Raw genomic sequence first — 16,577 nt, 5'->3', positions numbered from 1 at the left:
TGCAAGGTCCTTTGGATCATTTCAGCTTTTTACGGTTTGCAACTGTGTAGGCTGTGTTCTGCCTTTGGCATTGGAGAGGAGAGCACACTCGTGCTGATCAACTGCAAATGGTTTTTTAAGAAGCCCCAAAATAGCAAGAGTTTTTATTTAAAATACCCAGCTTGACTTAAAACTGAGAGAGATTTAAAAATTTAATATTTACGTTTCTGGGGAGAAAGGACTATTGTTGGCATTCAAAATCTGTTATTATTTGGCTAGACTTTAAGATTACATCGGTTTCACTTTCTACATACAAGTCCCTATGAATCGACTTATTTCTCCAAACATTCTCTCTGGTTTGCAGTTTTTAGTTTTTGAAGTTAAAATATAATTGCAATATCTTCCTGCTTTTCTTTTCTCCCTTTAACCCTTTGATGCACACCATGCCTCCTCCTGGAGCCCTCTCAAATTAATGAGCACTATATTTCTTCAGTTGTTATATGTATTATTGCATTTCGAGTTGGTGATTGAGCAATAGTTAAAATGAATAATGGTTGATAGATACTCATTCATTTCATGTTCAGATGCTGGCCAGAGGCAACCATGCCTTGCTTCTTTCTAGTTTTACTCCCCTTGAGTTATCATTCTGCTCCTCCCTACTGTCTCCCAGGTACCGATAATGGACTGTGTTTGTTCCTTTTTCATCTTTTAGTATATGGTCCTATTAGTTTTCTGATAGATGAGAAGGTAAGGATCCTTGTGCTCAGCCTAGCACCCAGAATTCCACCCCCTGAATGCACATGGTAGAAATGGTAGAAGAGATAAATGACTCTACTAAAAACTTATCGTTTGTCCTTCTGTGTAAATTTCTCCCTCTCTCTTTCATATAATAACTTATTAATTGCCGTGAAATGCCTTTCTTTAGCATGTTACTAAAATACAATTTATGCTTATTCCCTCCATAAACAATACACCTGACTACTGACTCTCTCTCTCTCTCTCTCTCTCTCTCTCTCTCTCTCTCTGTCTCTCTGTCTCTCTCTCTCTCTCTCTCTCTCTCTCTCTCTCTCTCTCTCTCTCTCTCTCTTTGTAGCTTTCAGTTGCCTGTAAGTCTTCTCCTAGGGGTAGGACTCAATGCCTCCTTCCCCTCTTGCTGAGATATGGTGTAACTTGAGGTTGCATGGGACTTGTAACTGCTCTCATGTCCACTTCTGTGTTTATTTTTGTAATAACCCTGCTGCAACACTGATTTAGTTTTAAAGTTACCCTACCGCATATTCCCCTCTTCTAGAATCATCACTGTGGATTATGCCCTAGTGGGCTGCCATATATTTATGACTACGTGGGCAACACCTGTCTGTGTGTGTGTGTTTTGTTTTGTTTTGTTTTTATGTGCTGTACATGCTTATTTGTAGCTGTGCAAACATCTAGAATGAGTCATATGATTACATCAAATGATGGTTCTCAGGTATCTGAGAATTTAGTCTACTGTTTTAGTAGACTAATTAATAATGCATTTTTCTAAAAGGCACAGAAATTCTTACCTGGGTTGACAGATCCCATGGTTAAGAAGCTGATTTTCTCAGGAAGAAGTGCATCCATTACCCTTTAGATGTGCTGACACTGTGGTTTGCACCAGTGGAGAAAACTTAACTTCATAATTTATGGTAGTAGGGTATGGCAATCATAATCTATTCTTATAATACAAAAGGTAAGTTATACAAGGATTCTTGCTTTGAAAAAGTAGAAACTTTTACAGAAATGAATTAGACTGTAAAAAGAAGCTTTTTGTTAGGTAGCTATAGTCTAAGATAAACATAGGTTTTTATGGGTTTTTTTGTTTGTTTGGTTGGTTTTGGTTTTGGTTTGGTTTGGTTTTTTCGAGACAGGGTTTCTCTGTAGCTTTTGAACCTGTCCTGGAACCAGCTCTTGTAGATCAGGCCGCCTCAAACTTACAGAGATTCACCTACCTCTGCCTCCCAAGTGCTGGGATTAAATGGTGTCTGCCACCACTGCCCAGCGATAAAAATGATTTTCAGAAAATTTGAAGACAAGGACAAAAAGGATTCTAGTAGGACTCTGCATCTTTTCTGTAATTAAGCTTACTTAAAACTGTTACAACTTTACACCCATGCTAGAGAACAGAGCATGCCAGATAGAACTGCACAAGTTAGCAGGGGAAAGATTGGAAGGACTCAGACGTGTGGTCCCATTTGAGCAGTGTATTCACAGACAGATTTATCAAGTAAGAGGCTGTTCCAAAAATAATCGCATGCAGGGATGAGAAGAATGAGCTGCTAGGTCCAATCAGGAACACGAAAGAGTGAACTTGGCTATCAGATGAATGGGACAGGAACCTACCTCTGCCAAACTACTACTTTACATCATAACAATAAGCTTATTGGAAAGACTGACTCCATTGAGAATTAAATTTGGGCAATAACGCCAAACTCTTTTCTTGAATGAAGTGTCAAAGTCCTCATATTAAATAAATGTCTCTAAAACACTATAGCTCCTATTGATTCTTCTCAGCTATACTCCATCCCTTTGGAGAAGTAAATATTTCATGTGCCTTCTCTTGCAGACATAACTATGTGACAGTAATCCTTCTTTGAATTTACTCAATCACCCAATCATGAATAGTGTCTTGTTCTTTCCTTCTAAATATGCCTATGTTTTTCTCATTACCTTTAGGTTCTCCACACCGTGTCCTATTGATACTGTAACCAACAAGGCTGAATCTCATGGTCCCAAGAGCAGCACCACTAAAAATTGTATCTAAAACAAGGTGAGAAACTGTAGACAGGAATATTAGGATTAACTGAGATTTATTTAGAAATGAAAAGTCTAGTGTTTTATTATAGCTCTACTTGTTAGAGTATAGATTCTAAAGAAATCTACTTGAAACAAAGGCATTTTTAATTAGGAAGATTACTGATTATTCTTTGTACATTAATATCAGACATCTGAAAAATACCTTCATATTCCTGACATAGAGATGATTTGTGTGTTTTAGGCTTAATTGAATGAAAATATTCCAGATAGTCTTCAAGGCTGCAGCTCTTGAGAGCCTGTCCATGGTCCATTTGATAGTGTGATACCCACAAACATTCTAGCAGAAATAAGAGGACTTTGTGAGAATTTTTAAAAAGAATAGATAAAATTGGAAGGGAATAGTGTTGGTGAATATGGGAAAAGACGGCGAGAAGGAAAGGGAGACTTGAATTTATCAAAACAGAAGAAATCATATGCATATATATAATTTAAATATGAAATTAAAACATAAAAATATAAAGCCAGGTGGTGGTAGTGCACATTTTTAAATCTAGTACTCAGGAGGCAGATACAGGCAGATCTCTGTGAGTTCAATGCCAGTCTGATCTAAAAGAATTAGTTTCAGAACAGTTTAAACTGTTACACAGAGAAACCCTGTCTCAAACAAAACAAAACAAAACAAAAAAACACAAATAAATAAATAAATAAATGTTAAATATCCTTATTGTAATATCTTTAGGCCCCTGCCAGTACTCTTCAAAAGCCTCCACGAGTCTCACTCAGGTAAATCATAATCAGAACCTGTCTCCAAAGAAAATGAAGAGCCTGTGATAATGCCAGGCGCACAGGTGATAGATTTAGCATTTGACTAATAGTTTTCTTCAAATAAGAACTGTCACCCTGCTCATGTCATTAGTGTGACCATGACAATGAAAACACTAGTGAGGAAATACTTTGTGGGGAGCTGGAAGCCAAACTGCAGACCAGTGAAATACACTGGCCGCATGGATGGCCTTAATTTTAAACACTGTCACAGCTGTCCCTACTGACTCAGCACTGAGCTGTTTGCTTTTGCTTATCGAATAATACCAAAAGTGTTCTGAGAGGAAACTAAGGTGATTCTATTTTATTTCTCATGTTTCTTGTGTTATTATAGCAGAGCCTGGAATACCCAGCGGTGCAAGTCAAAGCCCAGATATGGCCAGCTCAGCCAAGATAAGCAAAGTCTGCTTGTAGCTGAGATGAGGTTGACTCCATCACATCAAGGTGACTCGGCAATGACAATGTGAGTCCCCTTTCTAACCAACACAGAACCTAAATCCACACTATTTACTGCTACATCATTATGCATCACTGAGGGTCCTGTGGTCCCTCGTACGAGCATCACTGAAGTTATCTATTTAACCAAAAGTAGCTCATGTGCACCCTGTTTCAGCTGTGCTTCATTTAGGTATTTAACGAGTTTTTTTAATTGATTTTTATGGAGCTCAACATATTTCTCTTCTCCCCTCCCTTCCTTTCACCTCTCCCTTCAACCCTTCCCCCAAGGTCCCCATGCTTCCAATTTCCTCAGGAGATCTTGTCTTTTTCTACTTCCCATGTAGATTAGATTTATGTAAGTCTCTCTTAGTGTCCGCATTGTTTTCTATGTTCTCTGAGATTGTGGTTTGTAGGCTGGTTTTCTTTGCTTTATCTTTAAAAATTTTATGGCGTATCAACATTAAATGAAAAAATGGAGAACATACTCTCTGTGATGAATTGTATAAGAATCACGCATCTTAATAATGAGATAGAAAAGCTCATGTTGTAGATATAAGAAACCTAAATTTAAGAGTGTCTAAATCTCTAGGGACTTAATTAAGCATTCTTATTTAATTCTAACTGTGCTATCCTTAGGTTTGGGTTCAGAAGTTCATGTAAGACTACTTAATCACTAAGTAAGAGCTTCAGGAAATAAAATACGCATATAGATACATATATATATATATATATATGCATGTATATAAGGATATATATGAAGTAGATGTATCAAAAAGCTCAGAGATAGACATGAAGCTTGTGCATAAGTAGATAATTCTAAGGAAAGAAAAACAGACAGGTAGATGCTGTATAATGTCAACACTCTCTTATCAAGTTTCATTATTTGTAATGAGAAAATATACTTCCAAGTGCACTTTTGTCTTATAATTCCAGAAGAATCACATTTAGTGTCTTAAAAGTCAGACTGTGAGGAATCTATCAACTGTCATATATCAAGGGATTAATTAGAGTACCCAAAGCTTAAAGTATACAATGATGAAGAAGGAGCCAAAGATTTGCTGGTTGATGCTGCATATCAGTTCTGTTGAAAACTTTCAATAGCCATCACTCCAAGTCTAGAGGACGGTGGTAGAGGAAGGCAGGAGCCAACACCCATAGCAGCTCTGCAGTGTGAAGAGTCTATAGATGGTATAGCCAGGCGCAGGAAGGCTATCTTATTTCCTGTTATCAGTCTGCAATGGTTTCCAAGGACAATTACATCTAATTGCTGAGCAAAAACGCAACAATATTTCTCTCTGTGATATTAGGTTTTCTAAATATGCATTTATCATTTTAAACTCTATTGAATCTAATTTCTTCCAAAATTAGATTATAGCAACAGCATCCTTAATCATCAAGAATTAAAATATCTTTTTCTTTCCTAATGAATGTAAACTAAATTTCATTAGTGTTGCTATATATTTTTAGTTATACAGCTGCAAAAAGTTTCATTTATCTAGCAAATATTTTAACAGCCATTTCTTAAATTAAAAGACTGTGCTTCTCTTTCCTGAATGAGTCTCTGGCATGCCTCTGACAAAAGTTAAAAAAAAAAAAAAGAACAGTAAAGCTGAGCTATATGGCTTCTGTTTCTATATCCCTGTGGGCCAGGATTTCCGTGCTTTTGGTAGTGTTCTTACATGTTGGGGAATAAATGGAGATTGACTGATTTTTTTGTTTTAACTGGAAAACGATTTATCAAAGACATGCTGTAACTGTGGGACACTAGAACCCTTAATATTTCCTTAAGCAAAATATAGAAGAAACCTAGAAACCACAAAATTATAGTATCAAAATCAATTGTATAACATCATCAACTGGTATAATTACAACAAGTTATTGCTTTTAAATGAATTAATTTTACAGAAGTAGAAGTAAAAGAAAAGATATATGTTTTTAATACTGTATAAAATTCGGTATTTCAGAAATGATTGCTTTGTTCCAAATCAGTGGAAAATTACTACTGTTAAATTTTAATTCTGAGAAAACTTCTTTGAAAAAAAGTCAATATTTGCTACGTTTAGGAGTTTAATATCCTATATTACTTGATAATTTAATATCGTGCATGTAGTCTAGAGCCAACCTTTAGAAATTTCTAATGTTCAGCCAACTTTAATAACTGAGGAAAATTAATAAAAATTTAGTCATTCTCCAGAAATTACACAATGTTATGAGGAAAGAAGGAAGTAAAAAGCAGAAGAATGAAGTAAGTCTAAGTCGGTTGCATAGCCCTGACTTTAGAACTGGCCAGCTTGGTTACTGATAGCTAACTTCTTTACCAGTAGAATCTGTTAGGTAATATAACCACCACTCAGTGTCATCAACACAGAAGCCAACCCTACCCAGAACACACACACAAATAAATAGAATTTGTTTTAAATATGTTTATTTTCCAAGAATATATAGTTAGAGATAGAAAGAGGAGAGACTGTAGGGAAAGTATTAAATGGAGATGGGAGAATAATGGAATTAAGGGAGGGAAACAGGGAGGTGACAGTTAAAACTAAGGGCCATTTGACGGGTCATGTGGAAACCTACTAGAAGAGAATGTCTTGAAACATATAAACGTACAAAAATAACGATAAATTGAGTCAGCAAATAATGGGAGACACAATGTTTCAAGTTACTTCAATGTTAGTAATGAGTTAGTTCTAATTGAGTTGCTGGCCAAAGGGGCCCTATACAAAACCTCCAAACAACTCAAGCTATTGCTGGGCTATTGATTACTCTCCAGAAAATGATGGTAAAGAGTTATTGATGAAGACGAAACTTACACATATTATTGAACATGGCAAAGTTGAGCTGTTGTCCAGCTTGAGTCTGTGCCATCAGTGACTACTATTCATGGTACTGTAAGATATTCTAAACACAGCCAGAAGAGAAAGGTAAATACCAACATGTTACAAACCCTATATTCTACAACATTGAGATGCCTGCAGGATTTGCTGTGGCCATAATGGAACAAAAGTTGGGAGTGTAAGCAACCACTACCTGATTGGATTTAAGGCCTGCTTCATCTCCATGAGATAGAATCCATGCCTGACCATGCCTGCATTACCAAGACCTGAAACTAGGTAGGTCGTGGGCCTAGGGAGAAGCAAAATACCATAGTGGTAAAATGAATGCTAATGGCATTCTGATATACCTGTATAACAGTGTCTGGCTCAGCCAGCATCAGAGAAGCTTCCTGAAGCAGATGGGTACTAAATCAGAGCCTCACAACTGGATAATGTATGGAGAATGAGAGACTTTGAAACATTCAATCCTAAGTGAGATTTCTACACCAAAAACCTCCCCTCAGGGCACATGGGTCTACACATAAGAGGATAAATAAATATTTTTTTGTGGATTTTTCGAGACAGGGTTTCTCCGTAGGATAAATAAATATTTTAAGAGCCAAAGGAGGTGGAAGACACCAAGGAAAGAACTTCTGGAGCAACAATTCTCAACCTGATTCGGCAACAGTAGCAGAAAAAAACGCTGTGTCATTTTAAAGCGCAACTTCCCGGGGCTGTGCCTCCATTGTGATCTCTGTCTGGCTCCTGAGGGAGACAGAGCTTTTGAATAGAGCATTTGGAGTAAAGTGCTACGATTTGTTTGATGGCAACTAGACTCGATGTGTTCTCGGGTCTGCTCTGCTTGCTAACAAGCAAGCGCCTCATCTAAGAGAGGCTTCCTGACTCAGCTTCAGCTGCAAAACCCTGCAGCTCTAAAGAGGTCCTGCCACAAAACACTTAAATGGTGTTGACGAAAAGCTGAACGCATGCTTTTCAGTTTTCAGCCATAGCAGGAAAAAAGCTGTGCTGTTTAAAAATGCCGGCTTTCTGGGTTGTCCTGCCAGGGCAAACTCTGACTCTTTTACGCAGGCGGTTTGTGCGGTTTGCAAGCACAGGCTGCTGAAGCTCGCTTGCTGGTAGGACCTTGAAATGCCGTAGAGTTGTCACAGTAAACATGGCTACAGCCTGTATATCCGCCATGAGGCTGGAAAGCTAAGGAATGGACTGGATCTAGCTGGCAAAGCCACGCCTTTAGTCCTACTGAGATTGCTTGGTAAATTGCTCTTGTGGTCAGAAAAAGAGAGATATACAGTAAAGAGAGATTCAAAGACAAACAAAATTTCTAAATGGTTTACTGTGTGTTAAAAATATATGCAGACTAAAAGTTGAAGTTCTTAAAGTAAAAAACCAAAAAAAAAAAAAGGAAGAGAGTTGTGTGTGGTAGCACACGCCTTTAATCCCAGTGCCTAGAAGGCAGAGACAAACAGATCTCTGTGAGTTCAAGGTGTAGTAGTGTACACCTTTAATCCCGAATGCCTGGGAGGCAGAGACAGGTGGATCTCTGAGAGTTCAAAGACAGCCTGGTCTACAGAGTTACTTCAGGTCAAAGATACAGAGAACCTATCTCAAAAAGCAAAAAGTTAAAAGTAAAAATAAACAAAATAGAGGTTAAAATAAAATGAACAAAGATGGAAAATACACAGAGAATCTTGATACTGTATGCTATTATGCTCTCTTTGAATTGTTTGAATGCTGAGGAAGGAGCAACAGCTGCTAAAAGATATTTATTTATGAATGCTGCTGAATTAATCCAACATAGATATTTTGAATTTGGATCTAAGGATATGATACTTTGGAAAGGAGTTTCTTATTTTGTTTTCACAGAGGATGAGACGCTGTTCATTTCTTCTATTCCGATTTGGTATGATGGACCACGTCCTCCTGAATGGTTCCTGTGCACGCCTTCAAAATATTGCTTCGCTCAACTGCCAACTAGATGAAACTAGCACACAGGTTATACCATGAAAGACCTAATTAACGACGCCCCCATTCAGCAGGAAGCAGTTTGGAGAGAAAAAACTGCGCCCATGTTCCCAAATATGGTTTATAAACGTCCTTTTACATTTAAAGGGGGATATGATATAGATATGAATAATTTACATTAGTATAGATTTTGCTTTATTGATAGAGATTTAAGGTCAATTTTGTTATATATATATAAGTGTTTCTGATTTTGATTAAGGTATTGTGATTGTGTAGTTCATTTAAATATGTACTGTATAATTAGGAAATATAGGTTGTTAATGGATAATCATCGATAATAGTAAAGCTTGTAGTCATGTTAGTTAGATTTTCTAGATATATAGAGATATATTTTAGATAGACATTCTTCATGTCTTTCAAAGATTACAGAATAGGACATTAAATGTTTTAATAACTTAGGACTTTTCATGAAAATGAGACACTCTGCTCCTGGCAGCACCAATCTACTTCAAGAGGAAGATGGGCATCAAAGAGGCTCGTTATGGAGTTTGATAGCCATTTGGACAAGAAACTGCTCTTGCCTGAACTATTGCATAAACTGGACACAGAGAACCTGCAGAGAGAGGACTACTGAACTTGCCTAAGGTGAGATGATCTTTCGGGGTTCCTGATTCATGAAAGAGTCTGCGAGACATTCTGCAGGACACAACAGATAGTGACTGTACTGACTCTGAATTTTCCTGCTTTATAAAAATGTCTGCTGGATACCATGGGCCTGAAGGCTGAAGATGGATGCCCCAACGGTACAAAAGAATTTTGGGTGACTGTCCAGGCAGCGAGATGTCTTTGTCATTTCTAGAGTTTGAAGTTTCTTAGTTCTTGTTTACTTAGGTAATATATCTTTCTGGAGTCTTTGATGGAGTTAAGAATAGTTAGTTATAGTTATAGTTTTCCTTAGTTATGATAAAGATTATTGTAACTTTTACTTGATAACTGTTTTGTTATATGTAATTTTGCTATGTTAAAGCCTTTTTTTTTTGTTTAAACCGAAAAAGGGGAAATGATGGAGGAAGGTCATTGGCTAATAAAGGCACTGCCCTGGCCCATTTTATTGGTTAGAGGATAGGTGGGAGGAGTAAACAGAACAGAACGCTGGGAGGAAGAGGAAGTGAGGTCAGAGACTACACAGCTCTCCTCTCCGGGGCAGACGCCGCAGAGAGACGCCATGCCCCACTCCCGGGATGAAGCTCCGACCCAGGATGGACTAGGCTAGAATCTCCCCGGTAAGCGCACCTTGGGGTGCTACACACAGATGATTAGAAATGGGCTAAATTAATATGTGAGAATTAGCCTAGAAGAGAATGGGCCAAGCAGTGATTAAATGAATACAGTTTCTGTGTAATTATTTCGGGCATAAGCTAGCCGAGCAGGCGGCTGGGGTGTTGGGGACGCAGCCCCGCTGCGCCCCCATTACTACAAGGGAGGAGGACTTGATCGGGGCAGGGGGAGGGAAATGGGAGGCGGTGGCGGGAAGGAGGCAGAAATCTTTAATAAATAAATAAATAAAATAAAAAATAAAACAAAATTAAAAAAGTATTTTTGGTGTGAGCCTAGCCTTTAACGGCTGAGCCAACTCTAAGGGGAGATGGGGAGGGAGAAGTGAGAAGGGGAAGATGGGGAGAGCTTGGGGGAATGGGACCGTTGGGAAGGAGGAAGGGTGGATATGGGAGCAGGGAAATATATATATCTTAATTTAGGGAGCCATTTTAGGGTTGGCAAGAGACTTGACTCTGGAGGGGTTCCCAGGTGTCCAAGGAGATATTCCCAGCTTGGTCCTTGGGCAGCTGAGGAGAGGGCGCCTGAACTGGCCCTATCCTATAGCCACACTGATGAATATCTTGCATATCACCATAGAACCTTCATCTGGTGATGGATGGAGATAGAGACAGAGACCCACATTGGAATGAGCTCCCAAGGTCCAAATGAGTAGCGGAAGGAGAGAAAACATGAGCAAGGATTTCAGGGCCGTGAGTGGTGCGCCCACCCACTGTGACGGTGGGACCTATCTAATGGGAACTCACCAAGGTCAGCTGAACTGGGACTGATGTAGCATGTGATCAAACCGGCTGACAAGGAGGGCTGACTGAGAAGCCAAGAACAATGGCACCTGGGTTTTGATTCTACTGCATGTACTGGCTTTGTGGGAGCCTAGCCAGTTTGGATGCTCACCTTCCTATATCTGGATGAAGGTGGGAGGACCTTGGACTTCTCACAGGGCAGGGAACCCTGACTGGTCTTTGGAGACTGAAGAGGGAGGGAGAGGGGAATGGGAGGAGGGGCAGGAAAATAGGAGGAGGTGGAAATTTTTAATAAAAAAAAAGTATAACTTATTTGTCTGTTTTATTTGCCTGTTTAAAGAAAGAATGAAAGTGTGGAGTTGCAACTGTAGGGAGTTGGAAAAGATCTGGGAGGTGAGGGGGTAAACCATGATCAGAATGCACTGTATAAAAAATTATATTTAAAAATAATACATTTATTTTACCTTTTATGTTTTTCACCTAAGTTATCAATTTTCAAGTTTATGCATCACTCCATTTAAAAACTAATACAAGAAACTGACAGGAACATTGATAGCTTGCATGCTGCCTGCTCCTCTTTTCCTATTTAAGTTACTATGTAATTATCACAAATAAAGAATAACTTTGCAACATGTAAAACTTCTAAATATAAAATATTATTACATCATTAAGTGTTATATTTTACCACCTCAGAATCAGTGCAAATAGAAGATGTCAATAAAAATTTAATATTCAACATGTATAAAATGATAATTTATTAAAATCGGTCAGTGGAAATCACCCATATAAATGTAATAAAAAGGTAACTTCACCTTTTGATCAAAATTGAACAGATTTGACTGCTCTTAATAAGGGGTTATTGAAAATGCAGGAAAATATAATAGTGTGTTTTGCAGCCACCAACACTCAAATTATCTGTCCAAAGGTTTCATTTTGTTTATTGTTTTTAATCTGAGAGAGCTAGAGGAATCAGAAGCTAACATTATCAAAATATATTCTAGAGCAAATTTTGCATGATAATAAAAGCATTTTGACATGAAATTTGATTGACATGGAGCCACACATGTCAAATATACTCACAATTAGAACTTAATGTCTCTATGCCTTAAATTCCTCATATCTAACATTAGTATTTGTGATAGAGGCTGCTCTGCAGTATTATTGAAAATATTCAGATTTTACAAATTGTTATTGGCTTAATATGCACAATGCAAATCATAACATGGTGTTTCATATAAAAGTATGAGGTTTATTCTATTCTATTTTATATGAAGTATCCATGGTGCATTAATGTCATTTATTTTCGTTTATAGTGATTTAGTTTTTCGAGAATTTCATACAATGAATTTTAATCTTATTTATTTCTACTTATCCAATAAATGCCTTTCAACAATGTATAGTTTTAGTTATATTGACATAGAATCACAATGAAATAAATGTGAAGGTTTGAAAACATTTTTTTAAGTAAAACGAGATGTTTGTAACGCCTGCTATTCTCAGAAACAAAGTGGGGGTTTACTTAGTTGGGGGGTCACAATTGTTGAAAGACCGCTCTCTTTATCACACCCTCAAGTCAAAGTTGAAAAACGGGCAAAAAAAAAAAAATGAAGATTCAAGACTTCATATTACACAAAACTTTTGTGACTTTTTTTTTTTAACCAGGGGTGTCATAGAATATTTTCCACAGGGTGAATAATGAGCAAGCAGTTGGAAGACAGCTAAGCCTCCATTGTCTGATCTCAAAAATGTGTGGAGAGAAATTTGAATGGGCTTAAAGTTAAATGTGAGCCACGTGAAATTGTGTGAACTCTAGGACCAGAAAGCATTATCCATGCACACATCTGTGCGAGACCATATGCTCTCCTGTGGGCCACGTGACATTGTGTGAACCCTGGGACCAGAAAGCATTACACATGCGCACATCTGTGCGAGAACATATGCTCTGCAGAGCTTTGCTGCAGAAGAATCTAAATTCTTTTGATGTGGGGGAACAAGTCTGGTTTCTTAGGATAGTCACAGACTTAACCATCTAGAAAATCTAAGGTTACAAAAAGCTGTGACTCGCAATTGCATCTATCAAGACAAAGATCTGTTTTAAATGACCATACATTGTTTGAAGAATAAGTTTCTCCCAGACCCCCGTCATTTTGCTTAAGATAGTATAATCCATTCTCAGGTTTCACAGTTCTAAACCGCAGACTCAAATGCCATGTGTTCTTAATAAAAATAAGTCTGACTTTAAGCAAAATAAAAGAAGTCTTTTTCTCTGCTTTTAGGTTTATTTTCAACAGGATTTTTCCTAACTACTTTGAAGCAACTATTACTGGCTTAGTGAGACGTATTATTTAAATATGGGTAACATGAATATGGCATGGCCGTAATCAAGACTTTAGTTTGCGATTTCAAAAATCTTTGTTTTATAGACAATTTTAAAACATTTAATATACATGTAAATTACAGAAATTCACCGATAATATTTTGTCATTCTTATCAAGTGACCTTGAGATTCATCTTCCACTCCAAATTTGCAAGGTTGAGCTGCTCTGCAAGCAGCCATCTCATTGGTGCCTTGCATTCGTTACATTTGAAGTTTCACTTGTGGAACCTAAGACTATCGGTAGAAGCAGAGCACAGAGGTGCGTCTGCACAGTCATTAGTTCCAATGATGAGGACCACTCAGCGAACCCAATCCCTCCCTGTACTAGAACAGGCATGGGTGTCTCCAGTCCCCCAGGAAGCTGCTTGTCAAGGCTCTTGTAAATCATTTCCCTAAAAATTATAACACAGCACTACCAAAAAAATAAGAAACGCAGTGCAGGCTGAAAAAATGGCTCAGGTGTTAGGAACACTGACTTTCCTTCAGCAGAAACTGGGTTTAATTCCCAGCACACATCGCAGCTCACAACTATCTGTAACTCCATTTTCAGCAGATGCAAGATCCTCATACAGACATACATGTCAGGAAAACACCAGTACACATGAAATAAAAATAAACACATTTTACAAAAACAAGTGTCATACACAAGGCCATAAAGTAATGGGTAGGAAAATACCCACCCTCTCCTGCATGAAAATTGAGAGTGAAATGTTTTGTCTGTTGCAAAAGCCAATAAAACAAACCTAAGTATTTTCCAAAAGCCAATCTCACACGTTGCACAATATACACAGAATTCACCTTGATGGTTTAGGTATTGGGGTTAAGAAAAAAGAAAATTGGTAGAAATACATTGTTTTGTAAGCTTCCTAGAATAATATGAAAAATAAGAAAGGTTAATATTAACAAAAAGAATGCATCATATCTAAAATTATAAAACTTACACACAAATTAATCATCCTGTATATCACCATTTCCAGCAAATAGAAGGGCCCTTGTTTAAGTTTTCCTCCTCTACTATATTTCATGTACGTATCTTTAATCTTTTATTGAGGCCTCTCACTTTTTCATGAAGTAGAGCAGTGCTTCTCAACCTTCCTAATGCTGAGACCCTTTATTAAAGCTGCAAATGTCATGGTGACCTCTAATCATGAAACTATTTTTGTTGCTACTTCCTAACTGCAATTTTGCTACTATTATGAATCATAATGGAATTATCTGTGTTTTCTGAAAGTCTTAGGTGACCCCGTGAAAGTGTCATCCACCCCTCAAGGGAGTCATGACTCACAGGTCGAGAACTGATGCCATCAAGAGTCCTAATACAAAAAAGAGGCTTTTTCCAAACAAATGGAATGCTGACAGCAAAATCATATCAGGAATTAAGTATATTTTTTTGTGTTACTCAGAATTCTCTAGAGTAATAGAACTTAAAGCATTTGTATAAATGATACAGGAGATGTTTTTAGATGAGTTCATGCAATAAGGTCTGTATTTTCCAATAATTACTGTCTATTACACTGGAGGGGCTGAGAGCCCAGTGACTGCTCAGGACATGAAGCTGATGTTTTCATAGTCACCATGATGCTAAAGATCTGAACGACTCATGGATAGTCACCAACATCCAGCCCATGTTGGGAGGCTGGAGAAACTGCAGTCTGATGTTGGTGGAAGAAAGGGAAACAGACAATACTGGTTGCTTCTGCTGGCACCTCTTTATAATTTTGCCAGACCCCTTATCTTCCTGAATATATTTATTAGCACGAGGAGCTAAAATTAAGAAGCAATAAAATGATAATAAGCACAATTTAGAGGATGATTTCTTCCTCTGCAAATTTAAATCCAGTGAAAAAACATTGTTCAAAATTCACGTATTTGGCAAAGAATTACCAACCACCTCTTACCCACTGAACAAATAAGGAACTGAGCCCACTCCTCCAAAGTGACTAACATACAGTCTCCGCCGTGAATGTACGCTCTCAGCTGAATAATTCAATTCTGTAATGATGTGTGTTTTCCAAAATTGTAGTCAGTTCCTGTAAAAATAGCTGGAATGGGAACACCCAGGGAGAGGAAGCAGCAGTGCCCAGTCTCAGGAAGAATTCAGACTCCTAAGGATTCCTCAGCCAGCAACTGTTTATCTCTTTCAATATCAGGCCTCAGATCAGGAATTCTTACTTAGAAAAAGAAACACGTTTCTAAAGGAAATTTTAGAAGATTCTGAAGAATAAAAGTTTTAAGGTATAGTCAAAGGTTTTTAAATGAATCCCCAAGGTCTGACAATCTATTAGTGATAAATAAAGCCAAACTAGGCTGCATGCAAAGTCATGTAGACCTCACGCGTGCAGCCAACCTTCTGTGTACTCTAATAAGCTAACAAAGTCTCCTAATCATACAGAGATTATTATCTCTGCACAGCTAATTGATATATTCCAACTTGTGATTAAAATAAACATTTAGAATCCAAGAATGGATGGCATAGTGATCGTAACTCTTTACATAAAGTCAGAAATTCCCTAGAGTATATTATATATGCTTTAAGAAAATATAATTAAACACTAGTGAGGAAATTAAAATTATAGGTATTAGAGAATCAATATAAGCAATTTGATTTCTGTACACGTGTCCTAACTATACTGATTGCATTTTTTATTTTAAATATCCAAATTGAAGCTATCATCTTATATGACAATGTTCTAGAACCCCAATACCCTCTTTCTTAAAATTCCATGTGTCGATGTAACAATTTCTTCATATTACTTTTGCAAATGTGTTTCCTCACTTGCTTTCGCCCTGGGGGGCTTTGTCAGTTTTCACAGATGACAAAATGTCAGTCTGAAACCCACTCTTCAAAGTGTTTGAGTAGCTTTTAGGGCAATTTAGAAGAGTGCTGGGACTGCCTGCGTTAAGAAGCTCGGCAGAGGGGAACTCTCTGTGCTTTCCAGTCTACAATTACTCGCAAACGCTTTAAAACAAACCGGGTCCTAGAAGCCTGAGGTTTGAAGCATATTTTCAGGCTTTTCCATGTTTTGTCTAACTGAACTGAGTGCGCCGGAACAGAGGGCAGGCAGTTTGCCTGTGCGTGAACATTCCATCCCATTAAAGATGGATACAGTAGTTAAGTAAAACAAAGAGACCTCTCTTTTCCACCACATGTTATTTTTTTTTTAATGTATACAGAGCGGCTCCGACATATGAGCAGCCCATTTGCCTGCTCTGCGCAAGGTATCAGGTTTCTGAAAGGTTTGGTCCCCGGCACTAATGAAGAAAATAAATCAATTTCATCTGTGGCTTGTTTCATTCCTAACGTTTCTT

At 37.8% G+C, this 16,577-nt stretch overlaps 1 non-coding gene across 1 annotated transcript; it reads left to right on the top strand.

Moving 5' to 3' along the window:
- The first annotated feature begins 1,515 nt into the window (after window positions 1-1,515).
- LOC121453069 lies at window positions 1,516-1,678 on the top strand. Its single transcript, XR_005974947.1, has one exon. It is a non-coding gene; the product is annotated as a U1 spliceosomal RNA (small nuclear RNA).
- The last annotated feature ends 14,899 nt before the right edge of the window (window positions 1,679-16,577 follow it).

The sequence above is a fragment of the Microtus oregoni genome, unplaced genomic scaffold, assembly GCF_018167655.1.
Source record: "Microtus oregoni isolate MIOR12 unplaced genomic scaffold, Mior012 000010F_ref0000083, whole genome shotgun sequence".
NCBI classification, from domain to species: domain Eukaryota; kingdom Metazoa; phylum Chordata; class Mammalia; order Rodentia; family Cricetidae; genus Microtus; species Microtus oregoni.
The sequence above is the reverse complement of the archived record's forward strand: the minus strand, read 5'-3'. Positions and strand labels throughout refer to the sequence as shown.